Raw genomic sequence first — 18285 nt, 5'->3', positions numbered from 1 at the left:
TCACAAGCTGAGGTAATTGCATGCATTTGAATCATCTTTGGCCTTCACTGAAATATTGCTTAAACAAACATTTAATTAAAGTGAATATTTTTATTCTGATAATGCTGTAAGAATTCATTTAAAGTTTTTAAGATGTTTGATGGGTTTTGTTATGATAGCATATTTTTCATGTTTCAGTTACTAGCCTTTAGAAATTAAGCTACAATGATAGTTTAAATTTAGGTTGTACCTAGAGAACTCTATAAGAATTTGCTTAAAGAAAACTTTTAGTGTTGCGTTCATTTTTGTTGCTGTAATATACTTTGTATTACAGCTTTTAATCTCTGGGTTGCAGTTTTTAGACTTCAAATCACATTAATATTTTAATTTAGATTTTGTTTGTAGTTCCTTAGGTCTTGTCTTAAATATGTAAATGTGTGAGGGAAGAAGCGTGCAACTATTGGGACAACTGGAATAATACTGACTTCTTTGATGAAATCTCTGCAGACAGGCTGCACCATAGGCTCTAGAATATTCAATGACTCTCTCTGCTAGATTACCCGAAGTGTCAGTGTAATTATTGTTCTTCCTTGTTTATGATTTCAGAACTTTTCTTATCCTAGTTTGGGTTTCCTTTTAAGCCAACTTGACTTGTTTGTGTTTTGTTTTGTCTTTTTAAATCATTTTTTCTCATCATTGAGTAAATAGAGGCAAAAGATTATCAAAATTATAAAATATAACATTTTAAAATATAAAATAAGAAAGGAATTTTAAACCTTTGAAGTGTTTATATTTTCATGTAAGATTTAAAATAAACGTGTTATATGTGTGTGTGTATATGTATATATCATGTATAACTTTACTCCATAATTTTTTTAATTAATTTATTTATTTTAATTAGGTATATATGACAGCAGAATGCATTTTGATTCATTGTAGACAATTGCAGCACAACTTTTCATTTCTCTGGTTGTACACGATGTAGTGTCGCACCATATGTGCAGTCATCCTATACCTAGGGTAATGGTGTCCATCTCATTCCACCATCTTTCCTGCCTCCATGTCCCCTCTCCACCCCACCCTCCCCTTTGCCCCATCAAAGCTCCTCCATTTTTCCCATGCCTTCCCCATAATGGATCAGCATCCATTTATCAGAGAGAACATTTGGCCTTTAGTTTTTTGGAATTGGCTTACTTTGCTTAGCATGATGTTCTCCAACTCCATCCATTTACCTGCAAATGCCATAAGTTTATTCTCTTTTAATGCTGAGTAATATTCCATTGTGTATATATACCATAGTTGGTTTTTTTATCCACTCATCTATGGAAGGGCATCTAGATTACTTCCACAGTTTAGCTATTGTGAATCGGGCTGCGTTACAATAACATGCTGATTTTAAGTGTAGACCGAGGAATGAGGATAGCTGGTTCAAATGGTAGTTCCATTCCAAGTTTTCTAAGGAATCTCCATGCTGCTTTCCAGATTGGTTGCACCAATTTGCAGTCCCACCAGCAATGTGTGAGTGTGCTTTTTCCCCCACATCCTCATCAATATTTATTGTTGTCTGTATTCTTGATAACTGTCATTCTGACTGGCATGAGGTGAATGTTTAGAATAGTTTTGATTTTCATTTCTCTAATTACTAGAGAGGTTGAACATATATTTGTTAATCGAATTCTTATCTTCTTCTGAAAAATGTCTGTTCAACTCCCTAGCCCAATTATTGATTGGGTTGTTTATTTTTTTGGTGTTAAGTTTTTATATATCCTGGAGGTTTATCTGACATACGTATGGCAAAAATTTGCTCCAGAAATGTAGGCTCTCTCTCCACCTCGTTGTTTCTTTTGTAGGAAAGAAGCTTTTTAGTTTGAGTTCATCCCATTTATTAATTCTTGATTTTATTTCTTGTGCTTTAGGAGCCTTGTTAAGGAAGTCAGGGCCTAATCCGACGTGATGAAAATTTGGACCTACTTTTTCCTCTGTTAGGTACAGGATCTCTCATCTAATTTCTAGGTCCTGATCCACTTTGAATTTCTTGTTACTCCATAATTTTTTAATGCTGTCTTAGGCCTTGGACATCCAGTGATAAACAAGATAGTAATATCTCTGTCCTCATGATCCTCATATTTTATTAGATGAGGTAGACATTAAATAAGTGAGCAAATAAATGTTATAACTTCAAATATTGATAAATGCCTTTACAGAATTTTTAAAAGGCAAAAGGGAGCAAGTGATGGTGGCTAGGATAAACAGAGTTGTGATCTGACATTTGAGCAGAGATCTGAATTAGAAACTAGCCTTGTTGATGATCTGCCAACAGCGCATACTAGGCAGAGGAAACAACACGAAAATTCAGAAGTTTGGGTAATTTGAAGAAGATAAGTGGGCTAAAATATGTGGAGAAAAGGAAAGAATGATACCAAAGTTCAACTGGAGAGGGTTTAATAATGGTATATTTGGTCACAACAAATTGTATGGTAAGCCAAGTAGAGTGTCCTAAGCAGAAATATAAAATGATCTAATTTTTTTAAGAAATATAATTGGAAATATGGCCTGTAGGGGGAAGGAAAACCAGTTAGGCTATTGTAGACATCAAGAAGGGAATTCTCAGTTCTTACTCAGATGAAGGTAGTGAAAGATGTGAAAAAAATTTGGTGGATTCCGGGCATATTTTGGATATAAAATTCCTTGTTGGTGGATTGAATGTGAAGAAAGAAAAAAGAGGAATAAAGGGTAATTTCTTCAATCTGCTGTTCCTGTTTTTTGGTACTGGGGATTGAACCAGTTTCTGTTTTTTGGTACTGGGGATTAACCACTGAGCCATGTCCCTAGCCCTTTTTATTTTTTGTTTTGAGAGAGGGACCCCATAAGTTGATAAGGCTGAGGCTGGCTTCCCATGTCTCTGGGATTACAGGAGTGTCCCACCACACGTGGCTAGTATTTCTAACATGACAGATTTGCTTATTATGAATACTCTCAGTCTGTATTTATCTGTGGGTGTAATGTGCTTTCAATTTTCAAAGATAGTTTTGCTGGATATGGAATTCCTGCTTAACAGTTTTTTTTGTTTTTTTTTTTTTCTTTCATTGCTTTGAACAAGTTAACTGTTTCTTCTGGACTTTGTTTTTGATACTAAATTAGCAATTAATCATATTGTTATTTTTCTGTACCTGATGAGTTATTTTTCTCCAGTTCCTATCTAGTTTTATTCTGTATTCATTCTGCCACTCACTTGTTCACTTTTCTAGCTTTCAACAGTCCATGACTGTTACATGTGTGGATATTGAAAACTTTGTGTTTATCCAACGTGGGGTTTGTTGAACTCACATTTGTAGATTAGTTAGATTTGGGGGTTTCCAGCCATTTTCTCTTCAAAAAATTTTTCTGTCCTTTGGATTCTCTCCTTCTTCTACATGTTGAAATGATTGATGTTATTCTGATCTCTGGGACTTTGTTCTTTTTTCTCTAATAATCTTTCTCTGTGTTCTGGTTTCTCTGTTAAGATTCTGTTACCTGCCATCGTGCTTTCTTTTGTGGGTTTAAACACAGGCACTTCATTTTGACTGCACTACTATTCAGACCATGTGAATGAAATAAGTTCATGGGAGCAGCTCCAAACAAGAAAAAAAAACACAGGCCCTCATAGTTAGTACCTTATGTTCAGGAATTTTTAATGACTTAATCTCTCTATATATTGTTTATCTTTAGTCAGTTTCCAGACTCCAAAATTATTCTTTTTGACCATTTTGATTCATTTTCTAGTAGTTTTTGGGAGGAAAGGTTTGCCACAATTTTTACTTCACTTTTTCCAGATATTTCAACCTTCCCCTGAGGATTTTTCATACATTTTGTTCTAGGATTTATAGTTTTAGTTTTCTTTCAGATCAGTGAACCATTTTGAATTTAAGTTGATTTTTACCATATGTAGTTGTTTTAGTACCACTTATTTTTCAATATGTCTACCCTTCCCTCCAAATACATTTTGTATCAAAAATCATTATAGGTGGGTCTTTTTCTAGATTCTCTTTATTCTTCCCATAAATTGTTATTCTGTTTTTATGGTGTTGTCTTATCTACTGTAGCATTATAGAAAGTCTTAATATCAGGTATATAAACAATTCAAATATTTTGGCATCGCCATACAAATTTTAGAATTACCATGTCAGTTTCTATTAAAAACAAACAGTTCTAAGCTCTATAGGAAGTTTGATTGAGATTACAATGAATTCATAGATCAGTTTGGGGACGTTGACATCTTACTAATGAGTCTTGATCCGTGAGTTTGGCATATCTATTAGTTGGTTTTTCTATAATTAGTTGGTTTTTCTGTAATTTCTCACAGTAGCATTTTTTTTAGTTTTCTGTGTTTAGGTTTTATACATATTTTCTCACAACTTTTCATAAATAGTCAACATTTTTGAAATTTTCCATTTTATTGTGAAAGGTATTAAAAATTTTTGTTACCCAAGGTCCATCAGGACAGGGCTAAACATAAACAGATATGGTGAGAGTAGATTTTCTTGCCTTGTTCTCAATCATAGGGGGAAGAAAGTCATTCGTTCACCATTTAATATGATGTTAATCTTTTCATGATTGCTCTTTATCAGGTGGAACAAGTTCCCTCCTGTTTCTGTTTTGCTAAGTGTTTTTGTTTGATTTTTGGTTTTGAATTTTAATCATAATTGCATGTTCATGTGCAGGGGCACTGGGTTCAGTATCCCACACCATATACACAAAAACAAATACATGCTAGTTATTATCAAATGACTCTTCTAAGTTTACTGGTAGTTTAAATTTCTATGTTATAATATTTCCTAATCTTTTCCACCAAACTGCTTAATCTGCTATAAATCTTTTTCTTTTTTAGTTCTGAAAATTCTGTTTGTTTGTTTGTTTTTTAAGATTCTTATTATGTTCATGTCTCCCTTTATTTCTTTGGACATATTTATAATACCTGCTTTTAAGTCCTTCTTTGCTAATTATATTTTCTCTGACATTTCTGCATCTGTTTTATTTTCTGATTTTTGTCGCAATTATAGTAATGATTTTCTACTTCTTTACTACTAATTTTTAAGTTAGTGCTGGACAGTGACTTTTATGGTTTGGGGTTTGGTTTGGTTTGTGAGAATCTGGATTTTGATTATCTTTGAACTGTATGGATGTATTGATATTTGTGCAGGCAGCTAAGTTACTTGTAAATTAGTTTGATTCTTTTGAAGCTTGTGTTGAAGAGGAGGTCTAGAATAACATCTACAACTAGAGCTAGTTTAGCTTTTATACTAAGATGTTACCATTCTGTTGTCTTTACATTGGTAAGTTGCTCAATGATGGGGATACAGTCTGCGAAATATATCCTTAGGCGATTTTGTTGTATGAACATCATTGAATATACTTGTATAAGCTTAAGATGGCTACAACAGTACTAGGCAATATGGGACCATCATGGTACATAGGGACTTCTCATTGACAGAAACAAAATTATGCAGTGTATTACTATACTGCATTCTCTCAACTTATGACTGGTTAAAACTGGAATATATGTTTGTCACTTAAAGATCCCTGGTAGTTCTCTGCCTAGCCTCATGGAGTTTTCCTCTATCTGTATACAGTTTAGCATTCGGCAATATATTCCAAATCTATATAGATTTTGTGTAGATTTTGAATCCTTTATCTTTCGTCCATACAATTCTTTGCTTCTTCAAACACCAATTTCTGTCTCTAATTCAGCAATATTGCCTTGCCAAGCTCGCTTGCTCCAAACCACAGTTCAGAAGGTATCTTCTTGTAGAATCATCTCATTTGTTTGTTTCTCTCAGGTGGAACAGTTCTATGCTCTGTGAGGTCCATTTCCAAAACAGTTGTGATTTTGTATGTTTTGAGTTGGTGAAGTGGAAGGTATTACTCTCATTATCGGGTAATCCAGTGTGGTCACATGTAGAATAATTACTAACAGCTACTTAAAGATTCAATAAAATTGAGAATTGTGCTGCTATAACCATTGATGTGGCTATGTCCCTGTAGTATGCTCTTTTTAGGTCTTTTGGGTATAGTCCGAGAAGGGGAATAGCTGGGTCAAATGGTGGTTCCATTCTCGGCTTTCCAAGGAATCTCCATACTGCTTTCCAAATTGGCTGCACCAATTTGCAGTCCCACCAGCAATGTGTGAGTGAACCTTTTTCCCCCCGCATCCTCGCCAGCACTTACTGTTGTTTGACTTCATAATGGCTGCCGTTCTTATTGGAGTGAGATGGTATCTTAGAGTAGTTTTAATTTGCATTTCTCTGATTGCTAGAGATGGTGAGCATTTTTTCATGCATTTGTTAATTGATTGTATATCCTCTTCTGAGAAGTTTCTGTTTAAGTCCTTGGCCCATTTGTTGATTGGGTTATTTGCTTTTTTGTTGTTAAACTTTTTGAGTTCTTTGTATACTCTAGAGATTAGAGCTCTATCTGATGTCTGATGCCCTTCAATAGATGAATGGATTAAAAAGTGGCATTTGTACACAATGGAATATTACTCAGCACTAAAAAATAATAAAATCATGGCATTTGCAGGCAAATGGATGGCATTAGAGCAGATTATGCTAAGTGAAGTTAGCCAATCCCTAAAAAACAAATGCCGAATGTCTTCTCTGATATAAGGGGGGTGACTCAAAATGGGATAGGGAGGAAGAGCATGAGAAGAAGACTACCACTAAATAGGAAAGAGAGGTGGGAGGGAAAAAGAGGGAGAAGGGGGGTTACACAGAAGATGGAAGGAGAACCTCATTGTTATACAGAATACATATATGATGTTGTAATGAGAAAAATTTTTTAAAAAGTGTGTCACATTAGATTGGATAGAGAGAAAGGATGAGAGGGGAGGGAAGGAGTAGGGAGGATAGGAAGGGCAGCAGAATAGAATAGACAATTTGATTGATGTATGTACATTCCATGTATGTATTATATGTCAAAATGCATTCTACTGTCATGTATGACTAAAAAAAATAAATAAAAACTTTTTTTTAAAAAGGTTCAATAAAATATAATCTCCTTTATTGTGTTTTCTATTGAGTTATATTCCACTGTTTTCCACTAATTCTATACTTCTTCAGCTTAAGCTACTAAACTCACCTCTTCTTGGTCACTGTCAACAAATGTTCGGACCTTCTCCTTCTCTGAGAAAATGGGGAGCTATAATGTAGATCATCAAATTAACACCATTTCCAGTTTCAGTTGGATAGTTGCTCAGTTCAGTAGTAATTTTTGTCTTCCATTTCCTTTTCTCAAAAGAGGTATCCATCCTCTGCCTTTCGGAAAGCTGATCTATTTCTCTCTCTCTCTCTCTCTCTCTCTCTCTCTCTCTCTCCCTCTCTCTCTCTCTCCTTCTCCCTCTTTCTTTCTCTCTCTCTTTCCCTTTGCCTCTCTCTCCCTTCCTCTCTCCTTCCTTCCCTCTCCTTCTCTCTCCCTTCCTCTCTCCTTCCTTCCCTCTCCTTCTCTCTCCCTTCCTGTCTCCTTCCCTCCCTCTCCTTCTCTCTCCCTTCCTCCCTCCTTCCCTCCCTCTCCCTCTCCCTTTGTCTACCTAGAGGATCTCATCCCTTTCAGAATTCACTTCATGATTTATTCTTTATCCTTTTTCTGTATTCTCTCATTTTCTACTGACCTTTTCCCATTAATAGTTAAGTGCTTAATTTTTTCCCATCCTTAAAAAAAGTCTTTCCTGAAACTCTTCTCCTGCTACTACCTATCTTCCTTCTCCCCCGTTTTCCCTTTTTTTTTTTTTTTTTTTTTGGTACAAGGGATTGAACCCAGGGGTTCTTTATCACTGAGCCACATCCCCACCCCCTTTTAAAAATTTTATTAGAGACAGGGTCTCACTGAGTTGCTTAAGGCCTTGCTGAGTTGCTGAGGCTGGGTTTAAACTCATGATTCTCCTGTCTCAGCCTTCAAGTCACTGGGTACTTTCTTACTTTTCAAAGAAGGTCAAACTGCTGATTGAATTCAGTCTCGTGTTTCACCTTCCAACCAATTTCATCCCCGGTTACAAAACTCTCCTAATACCACCCTTCTGAAACTTGTATTCATCAAAGATACCAGGATCTCTCTTAAATTCCTTTGACAACACACTGTCCTGGTTTTCCTATTATATCTTAGCCTTTTCATTCTGTTTCTTTCAAGGGCCACTATTCCTCTGCATTCTGTCTATAGCATTCTATCTGTATTTGTCCACAGTATACACATCTACTTTGATGGCTTCAGTTAACCTCAAAGTTCTGATAACTTGTGATTTGTATTGCCAATTTAAGCTCCAGACCCAAATATCAATTTATTAGTTGATCAGTTTTACCGGGATACCCTATAGTCACTTAAAATTCAACTTTTCCAAAGCCAAACTCATGGTGTCACACCTCAAATTCTGTATCCATCTGTATTAGTTTTCTGTTGCTGCTGTACCAAATTATCATAAATTTTTATGAGTAAAAACAACATAAATTTATTATTTGAGGGTTTTATAGGTCAGCTATATGGCATGGGTCTCACTAGGACAACTAAAGTGTTAGCAGAAACTTTAGGTGAGATAAATATTTTCTTGCCTTTCTAGCTTATAATAGCTGCTACTTGAATCTTTCTGCCCCAAATCACTCTGATACTTCTCATTGTTTGTAGTCAGATTTCCCCAGTCTCCCTCTTATCAGGTCACCTGAGTTTACATTAGGCCTACCCAGATAATCTAGGATAATCTCACTATCTCCAGGTCTTTAATTTTATCATATCTGGAAAATCTTTTGTCATCTAAATGAGTAGATTCACAGGTACTAAATGATTCAGGAAAGAACACTTTGAGGGCATTATTCTGTCATATTATATCAGTTAAGAGTAGTCACTTGTGCAATCTAAGAACCTTGTCAGTCCAACTTTACCTTAGAGCTATTTAATCACCAAATTCTATCAGTTCTAACTCCTTGGTAACCCTTTTTTGTCCATCCCTACCACCAGTGCATTAATCATACCAGATCATCATACTTATTTGAAATACCAGCTGGTTTTCTACTTCTAGTTTCTCCACATTTGTTCCATGCTCCACACTACTATCACAGCCATCCTTCTAAAATTCCATTTATTTCACATTCCTGCTTAAAATCTTTCATTGGCTTCCCATTGCTGCCTTATGGCATGGAAGACCCTTCATATATAGATGTTACTTGTTTTTGTCTAACCTCACCTTTGTCTCCTCCCTCCACAAGGTATCCATAAGCTGTAGTAAATAGCAGTAAGGTAGGAAAAGAGAATATTTCTTCTCTCAATCTATAAAGTTATTATCACTAGAACATTCTATACTAGTAAAAATGTGTTCTATATTATATATGCATTGTTTAATATGGTCATCACTAGCCATAGTGGCTGGTGTGCAATTGAAATGTGGATTGTGTGACTAAAGACCTGAACCTTATTATTTCACTTCAGTGAAAGGTAAATAGTCATTTGAGCTATTGGTACCATTTTGGACAGCACAGCCCTAGAATAGTGGTTCTCACCAAGGCCAAATTTTGGCCTTCCTCCCTCTTACACCCCCACGTGGGAACATTTAACAATATCTTGAGAAATTTTTTGTTTTCAAAAAAATGGGAGTTCTACTCCCATTAAATGAGTAGAGGCCAGCATGGTGTTTAAATATTCTACAAAATATAGAAATATCCCCCCATGACAAACTAAAACACCTTGATTGTCAAAAGTACTGAGGTTGAGAAACTATCCTCGTACCCCTACCACCACCTACTTATTTTTTAGGATTCATTTTAGATATTCTCCCTATGGAAAGCCTTTGATTTTTTTTGTTTTTTAAATTTTTAAAATTTTTAATTTGTTATATATGACAGCAGAGTGTATTACAATTCATACTACACATATAGAGCACAATTTTTCATGTCTTTGGTTATACACAAAGTAGAGTTACACTGTTCGTGTCTTCATACATGTACTTAGTGTAGTGATGTCCATCACATTCTACCGTCTTTCCTACCCCCATGCCCCCTCCCTTTACCTCCCTCCCCTTTGCCCTATATATAGTTCATTTAATTCTCTCATGCCCCCCACCCCCACCCCCATTATGAATTAGCTTGCTTAAATCAGAAAAAAACATTCAGCATTTGGTTTGGGGGGATTGGCTTATTTACTTAGCATTATATTCTCCCAACTCCATCCATTTACCTGCAAATGGCATGATTTTATTTTCTTTTAATCTGAATAATATTCCATTGTGTATATACACCACATTTTCTTTATCCATTCATCTCCTGAAAGGCATCTAGGTTGGCTCCACAGTTTAGCTATTGTGAATTGTGCTGCTATAGAACATTGATGTGGCTGTGTCCCTATAGTATGCTGTTTTTAAACCCTTTGAGTATAGACCAAGGAGTGGGATAGCTGGGTGAAATGGTGGTTCCATTACAAGTTTTCCAAGGATTTTCCATACTGCTTTCTAGGTTGGCTGCACAAATTTGCAGTTCCACCAGCAATGTACCAGTGTGCCTTTTCCCCAACATCCTCCCCAACACTTATTATTGTTTGTGTTCTTGATAATTGCCATTTTGACTTGAGTGAGATGAAATCTCAGAGTAGTTTTGATTTTCATTTCTCTAATTGCTAGAGATGTTGAACATTTTCTTCATATGTTTGTTGATTGATTAATTGTGTATCCTCTTCTGAGAAGTGTCTGTTCAGTTTCTTGGCCCATTTGTTGATTGGGTTATTTGTTTTTTCGGTGCTTAGCTTTTTGAGTTTTTTATATACCGTAGAGATTACTCCTCTATCTGATGTGTGAGGGGTAAAAATTTGCTCCCAGGATTTAGTCTCTCTGTTCACCTCACAGATTGTTTCTTTTGCTGAGAAGAAACTTTTTAGTTTGAGGCCATCCCATTTATTGATTCTTGGTTTTAATTCTTGTGCTGTAGGGGTCTTATTAAGGAAGTTGGAGCCTAATCCCACATGATGAAGATTAGGGCCTACTTTTTCTTCTATTAGACGTAGAGTCTCTGGTTTAATTCCTAGATCCTTGATTCATTTTGTGTTAAGTTTTGTGCATGGTGAGAGATAGGGGTTTAATTTCATTTTGTTGCATTTGGATTTCCAGTTTTCCCAGCACCATTTGTTGAAGATCCTATCTTTTCTCCAGTGCATGTTTTTGGCACCTTTGTCTAATATAAGATAATTGTAATTTTGTGGATTAGTCTCTGTGTCCTCTATTCTGTGCCATTGATCTACCAGTCTGTTTTGGTGCCAGTACCATACTGTTTTTGTTATTATCACTCTGTAATATAGTTTAAGGTCTGGTATAGCAATGCCACCTGCTTCACTCTTCCTGCTAAGGATTGCTATAGCTATTCTTGCTCTCTTATTTTGCAGATGAATTTCATGGTTGCTTTTTCTATTTCTATGAGGAAAGCCATTGGGATTTTGATGGGAATTGCATTGAATCTGTTTAGTGCTTTGGGTAGTGTGGTCATTTTGATAATATTAATTCTGCCTATCCAAGAGCAAGGTAGATCTTTTCATCTTCTGAGGTCTTCTTTGATTTCTCTCTTTAGGGTTCGGTAGTTTTCATTATATAGATCTTTCACCTTTTTCTTTGATTCCCAAGTATCTTTCTTATGTATGTATGTATGTATGTATATATGTATTTATTTGATGTTATTGTGAATGGGGTAGTTTTTCTCATTTCCTTCTCGGAGGCTTTGTCACGGATATACAGAAATGTCTTTGATATATGGGTGTTGATTTTATGTCTTGCTACTTTGCTGAATTCATTTATTACTTCTAGAAGTTTTCTGGTGGAGTTTTTGGGTCTTCTAGGTATAGAATCATATCGTCAGCAAATAGTGCTAAATTAAGTTTTTCTTTTCCTATACATATCTCTTTAATTTCTTTCATCTGTCTAATTGCTCTGGCCAGTGTTTCAAGAACTATGTTGAATAGAAGTGGTGAAAGAGGGCATCCCTGTCTTGTTCCATTTTTAGAGGGAATGCCTTCAATTTTTCTCCATTTAGAATAATGTTAGCCTGAGGCTTAGCGTACATAGCCTTTACAATGTTGAAATATTTTCCTGTTATTCTTAGTTTTTCTAGTGTTTTGAACATAAAGCGGTGCTGTATTTTGTCAAATGCTTTTTCTGTGTCCATTGAGGTGATCATATGATTCTTATCTTTAATTCTATTGATATGATGAATTACATTTATTGATTTTATGTATGTTGAACCAACCTTGCGTCCCTGGGATGAATCCCACTTGATCATGGTGCACGATCTTTTTGATATGTTTTTGAATTCGATTTGCTAGAATTTTATTGAAAATTTTTGCGTCTATGTTCATTAGAGATATTGGTCTGAAGTTTTCTATCTTTGATGTGTCTTTACCTGGTTTTGGGATCAGGATGATATGGCTTCATAGAATGAGTTTGGAATTACTGCCTCTATTTCCTGAAATAAATTGAAGAGTATTGGTATTAGTTCTTCTTTAAAGGGCTTGTAGAATTCAGGTGTGTATCTATCCGGTCCTGGGCTTTACTTGGTTGGTAAGCTTCTGATGGCTTCTTCTTATTCCCTCACTTGATATTGGTCTGTTTAAGTTGTATATATCTTCCTGACTCAATCTGGGCAAATTGTATGACTTAAGAAATTTGTTGATGCCTTCAATGTCTTCTATTTTATTGGAGTATAAGATTTCAAAATAATTTCTAATTATCCTTTGTATTTCTGTAGTGTCTGTTGTGATATTACCTTTTTCATCTCGTATGCTGGTTCTCTCTCTCCTTCATTAGCGTGGCTAAAGATCTGTCAATTTTATTTATTTTTTCAAAGAACCAAATTTGTTTTGTCAATTTTTTCAGTTGTTTCTTTTGTTTCAATTTCAATTGATTTCAGCTCTAATTTTACTTATTTCTTGCCTTCTACTGCTTTTGCTGATGATTGTTCTTCTTTTTCTAGGGCTTTGAGATATAGTATGAGGTCATTTATTGACTTTTTATTCTTTTATGGAATGAACTCCATGCAATTAATTTTCCTCTTAGTATTGCTTTCATCGTGTCCCAGAGATTTCAATATGTTGTGTCTGTGTTCTCCTTTACCTCTAAGAATTTTTTAATCTCCTCCTTGATGTCTTCTGTAACCCATTGTTTATTCAGTAGCATATTATTTAGTCTCCAGGTGATGGAGAGATTTTTATTTTTTATTTTGTCATTGATTTCCAATTTCATTCCATTATGATGAGATAAAATGCATGGTGGTATCTCTACTTTTTTGTATTTACTAAGAGTTGCTTTGTGGCATAGTATATGGTCTATTTTAGAGAAGGATCCATATGCTGCTGAGAATAAAGTGTATCCACTTGATGCAGGTTGAAATATTCTATATATGTCAGTTAAGTCTAAGTTATTGATTGTGTTATTGAGTTCTATAGTTTCTTTATTCAACTTTTGTTTGGAAGATCTATCCAGTGGTGAAAGAGGTGTGTTAAAGTCACCCAAGATTATTGTGTTGTGGTCATTTTGACTCTTGAACTTGAGAAGAGCTTGTTTGATGAACATAGCTACACCATTGTTTGGGGCATATATATTTACGATTGTTATGTCTTGTTGGATATGGTTCCCTTGAGCAGTGTGTAATGTCCATCTTTATCCCTTTTGATTAACTTTGGCTTGAAGTCTACTTTATTTGATATGAGTATGGAAACTCCTACTTGCTTCCACAGTCCATGTGAGTGGTATGATTTTTCCCAATCTTTATCCTTCAGTCTTTTCCTATCAGATGAGGAGTCTCCTGGAGGCAGCATATTGTTGGGTCTTTTTTTGTTGTGTTGTGTTGTGTTTTGTTTTGTATGGCAAGCATGTTTAGTTTTGCAAAGAAAAAGCCATCATAGTGGCTTCAAAAGCGCTGTCCCATTTTGTATTCTCACCAAAGATGAATGAGAGGTCTTCTCATTCTCACCAACATTTAGTGTTTTCAGCATTTCAGATTTTAGTTTTTATAATAGGTGTGTAATGACATATCAATGTTACTTTAATTTGCAATGTCCTATTAATGATGTTGAGCATTGTTCCATATACTTACTTGCCATCTTTATATCTTCTTTGGTGAGATGTCTGTTCAGATACTTTGTTTATTTTAAAACTGAATTGTTTGTTTTTTTAGTGATGGACTTTAGAGTTCTGGGTCCTTTTTTTAATCCAATTTGCTAGCCTATGTCTTTTGATTGCAGAGTTTAAGCCATTAACATTTAGGGTTACTATTGAGATATAGTTTGTATTTCCAGACATATTTGTTTATTTTTGTTATTTAACTTGACTTGGTTTTCCTCTTTGATTAGTTTTTCCTTTAGTGTACTACCTCTCTCTGCTGATTTTCATTGTTTTTTCTCATTTCCTCCGCATGAAATATTTTGCCAAGGATGTTTTGTAGTGCCGGTTTTCTAGCTATAAATTCTTTTAACTTTTGTTTATCGTGAAAAGTTTTTATTTCATCTTCAAATCTAAAGCTTAATTTTGTTGGATACAAGATGCTTGGTTGGCATCCATTATCTTTCAGAGCTTGATATATGTTGTTCCAAGATCTTCTAGCTTTCAGGGTTTGTGTTGAAAAATCTGCCGTTATCCTAATTGGTTTTCCCCTATATGTAATCTTATTCCTTTCTCTTGTGGCTTTTAAAATTATGTCCTTATTCTGTATATTGGCCATTTTCATTACAATGTGCCTGTTGTGATTTTCATTATAATGGATCTGTTGTGATTTTGTACATTCAGCGTCCTGTAGGCTTCTTGAATTTGGGTTTCCAATTCATTCTTCATGTTTGGAAAGTTTTCTGATATTATTTCATTGAATAGATTTTTCATTCCTTTGATTTGGACCTCTGTGCCTTCCTCTATCCCAGTAACTCTTAAATTTGGTCTTTGTATGCTATCCCATATTTCTTGAATGTTCTGCTCGTGGTTTCTTATTTTCACTGTGTGGTCTATGTTTTTTTCAAGATGCTATAATTTATCTTCATTGTATAATTTATTTTCATTTATCTTCTAAGTGGTCTACTCTGTTGGTGATACTTTCATTTGAGTTTTTAATTTGGTTTATTATTTTTTCATTTCAAGGATTTCTGTTTGTTCTTTTGTTTATTTTTGTTTATTTATTTATTTTTTTTAGAACCTCTAAGTCCTTGGTGAGCGGATCTTTTGCTTCTTGGATTTGTTTATGTAGCTTATTTGTTGAAGTGATCTTTCATTGCCTGTATTTGTTCTCTTATGTCTTCTTCAAGATCCCTGAACATTTTAACCATGTATATCCTGAAATCTTTCTCTGTCATTTTTTTCCTGTGGTAGCTGCCAATGCTGCTAATGATGTGTTGTGTTGATTTGTTTGTGGCACTTTCTTCCCTTGTCTTTTTATGTTGCTCATGTGTCTTCCTTTCCAGCTCTGTGGATCTGGTGTGTTATTGTTTTTACCCTATAGATTTGTAGTGTTCTTGTAGGGTTCCAAGATCTCTTCTTTGTGGGGAAGGACAATGTTAACAGATCCCAATATCAACAATACATCACCTATGAACAAATTGTTGTTGTTAAGACATTTACAGTTTAGTCTCAATGTCCAGAAATGTCAGATCCAATTATTATTTAAAATACAATCAGTAGTTTCATAAAAAGGTTTACATTTTCTGGCAATGAACAATGAACTGGGTTTCAGGTATAAGAAGATATGCTGAGGGTGAAAGATGTAAGGGTATAGAGTTAATATATCTTAGGAAATGTGAAGGAGAAATCTAATGAAGAGGGTTAATAGCAGGGGAATAGACAGGAAGTAATTTAGGGTAGACAAGTACATGGGAAGACAGTAGAGTACATAAAACAAACACACATATGTATTTAGAAAAATACAGGATATAAAAATAGTAAAATTTGGAGAGTGAAAGAAGAAGAAAGAAGAAAAAAGGGAAAGAAAGAGAAGAAAAAGAAAAAACAGGGCTTATGTAACTCCTCTATATTATATTATTCAGGTGATTCTCCTCAAAGTCCTATTTCATGCAAAGTTCTTGGTTTCACATGTGTTGGGGATGTGAGGCCCAGAGGATAGAAGGGTGGAAGAGAAAAAAGAAGAAGAGAAAATACACTGCTTAGAGATCTGTTTTTTTCCTGCTTCTCTTCTCATTCAGTAGGTGGGTTTGTCTGTTTTAAACTGGTGTCTCTAACCTCAGGATTGTGTAGGTAACCAGAGTGAGAATACTGGACCTGGTGCGGAGCATCTGGAAGTGAGGAGTACTGCCTACCAGTCCCAGCGGGGAAATTGCACGGGTCTCTTCTTGTGATCACTCGTCTGACTTGAGCCCCCCCATAGTCTCCCTCTCTTTCCTGGAGATTTCCCAGATCCTGGTCTCTTTGTTATGCTCCAGATTTTAGTCCCTTCCCCTCTCTTACTTATTAGATCCCAATTGCAGGATCTCTCACCCCCAGGCTCATACCAGGTGGGCGGCGCCCTGGTCACACTGAACTCCTGTCCAACTGAGAGCTGTTTTTGTGTTGGGTGGCCACTATGCTGAGTTATCACCGCTGGGGAGGTGGGGGAGATTGGAAACCAGGTACCTGTTCAAATGGAGATCCGATCTGATAGCCACACCCACCAAAAAAATGGTAAGAAAGTTTTTCCAAGATGGAGTCAGTCTGTTTCCAGCTCTGTGTCTGATGAGGTGTGGGAAACTGGGATGGCCTTGTGATGTGGATAGGTAGCAGCCAAGTGACCTGTGTGGGAGCAGCGCACAGTCTGGAGTTCTGCAGAGGTGCTGATAGGTGATTCTGCTAAGCTGCTTGTGAGCTGTGTGTGATCTAGAACTGCAGGCTTTGGGTCCGGAGTCCATAGACTTACTCGATCACAGAAGCTCTGATTTCTGCAGGGGTGGTTGCAGCGCTAGTGATTTCTGCGAAAATCCGCTGTATAGGGGTCTTCTCACACTCTCTGAGATTTTGTATTCCGTCTAGGTGAGACCTTGTAGAGAAGCTGCCTGTCTGCTTTCTTGGTTTCATGCCACATAGCAGCCAGAAACAGGACCTCCTCTATTACACTATCTTGGGTCTCCCTCTTTGTCATTTTTAAAACTCATATCCACTAAAATAATAGAGCTCAAGTGATGTTAATTATTACTTAAGTTGATTATAAGTGTGAGGATCATGAAAATGTGAAATATGCTAAAAGTAAAACATATAAAATGATATTGTCCAACTCCAACCATTTACTGGAAATGTCATAATTTTACTCTTCTTTAAAGCTGAGTAGTATTCCATTGAGTATGTATACCACATTTTCTTTATCCCTTCATCTATTGAGGGACACCTAGGTTGGTTCCATAGTCTAGCTATTGTGAATTGAGCTGCTATAAACATTGATGAGACTGCATCACTGTAGTATGCTGATTTTAAGTCCTTTGAGTATAAACCAAGAAGTGGGATAGCTGGGTCAAATGGTGATTCCATTCCCAATTTTCTGAGTAATCTCCATACTGCTTTCCAGAGTGCTTGCACCAATTTGCAGTCTCACCAACAATATATGAGTGTACCTTTTTCACCACATCTTCTCCAACATTTATTGTTGCTTGTATTCTTGGTGATTTCCATTCCTGTTTTCTCTAATATGCAAATAATAATTCACAATAATGCGGGGGCACTACAGAAGAATAGTGTTACCTTAGATTAGATAGAAGGAAGTGATGGGAGAGAAAAGGAGGGTATGTGGGGATAGGAAAGATAGTAGAACGAAACAGACATTATTACTATATGTATATATGTGACTGCATGACCAATATGATTCTGCAGCATGTACACTCAGAAAAATGAGAAATTATATCCCATCTATGTATATCAAAGTGCATAAATGCATTCTACTGGCATGTATAAATAACTAAAACAGATTTAAAAAGTTTAAAAACATATAATAGCATCTTTGTAATTTTAAAGCTATGAAAAATTTACTAATTTATCAGAAAGACAAATGAAAAATTTCTAGAGATTAAATTTTATTAATATTTTAATACTGTTGAAATATCTTAATCTAAATTTCTCACTTTAAATCTAACACTTTTAGTTCTGTAATGCTATACCTGTAAAGCTGAACCAGTTATATTTAGTAGTACAAGTAAAATCTTACCTTTAATATGTACAATACCAGAGCATTAAACAACAGAGTTTTAAAGTTTCTCAGACCACATTACTTAGTTCTTTTATTTTTTAATTCAGTTACATTAGACACTTGTCAACTGTAGCAGGACCTAAAATGTTTGAAGAAGTAAACTGCAATATTTGGT

General features: G+C 35.5%; 1 protein-coding gene across 3 annotated transcripts in view; it reads left to right on the top strand.

The window, feature by feature from the left end:
- Positions 1-18285, top strand: part of Rfx7 (regulatory factor X7) — a 131409-nt gene that overhangs the window by 52766 nt on the left and 60358 nt on the right. The gene's annotated exons all lie outside the window — the stretch shown is intronic.

Source organism: Marmota monax, unplaced genomic scaffold, assembly GCF_021218885.2.
Source record: "Marmota monax isolate L192 unplaced genomic scaffold, Marmota_monax_Labrador192_F-V1.1 WCK01_AAM20220418_F8-fsc00001, whole genome shotgun sequence".
Classification (NCBI taxonomy): Eukaryota; Metazoa; Chordata; class Mammalia; order Rodentia; family Sciuridae; genus Marmota; species Marmota monax.
Note: the sequence above shows the minus strand (reverse complement) of the source record. Positions and strands in the feature narration are given on the sequence as shown.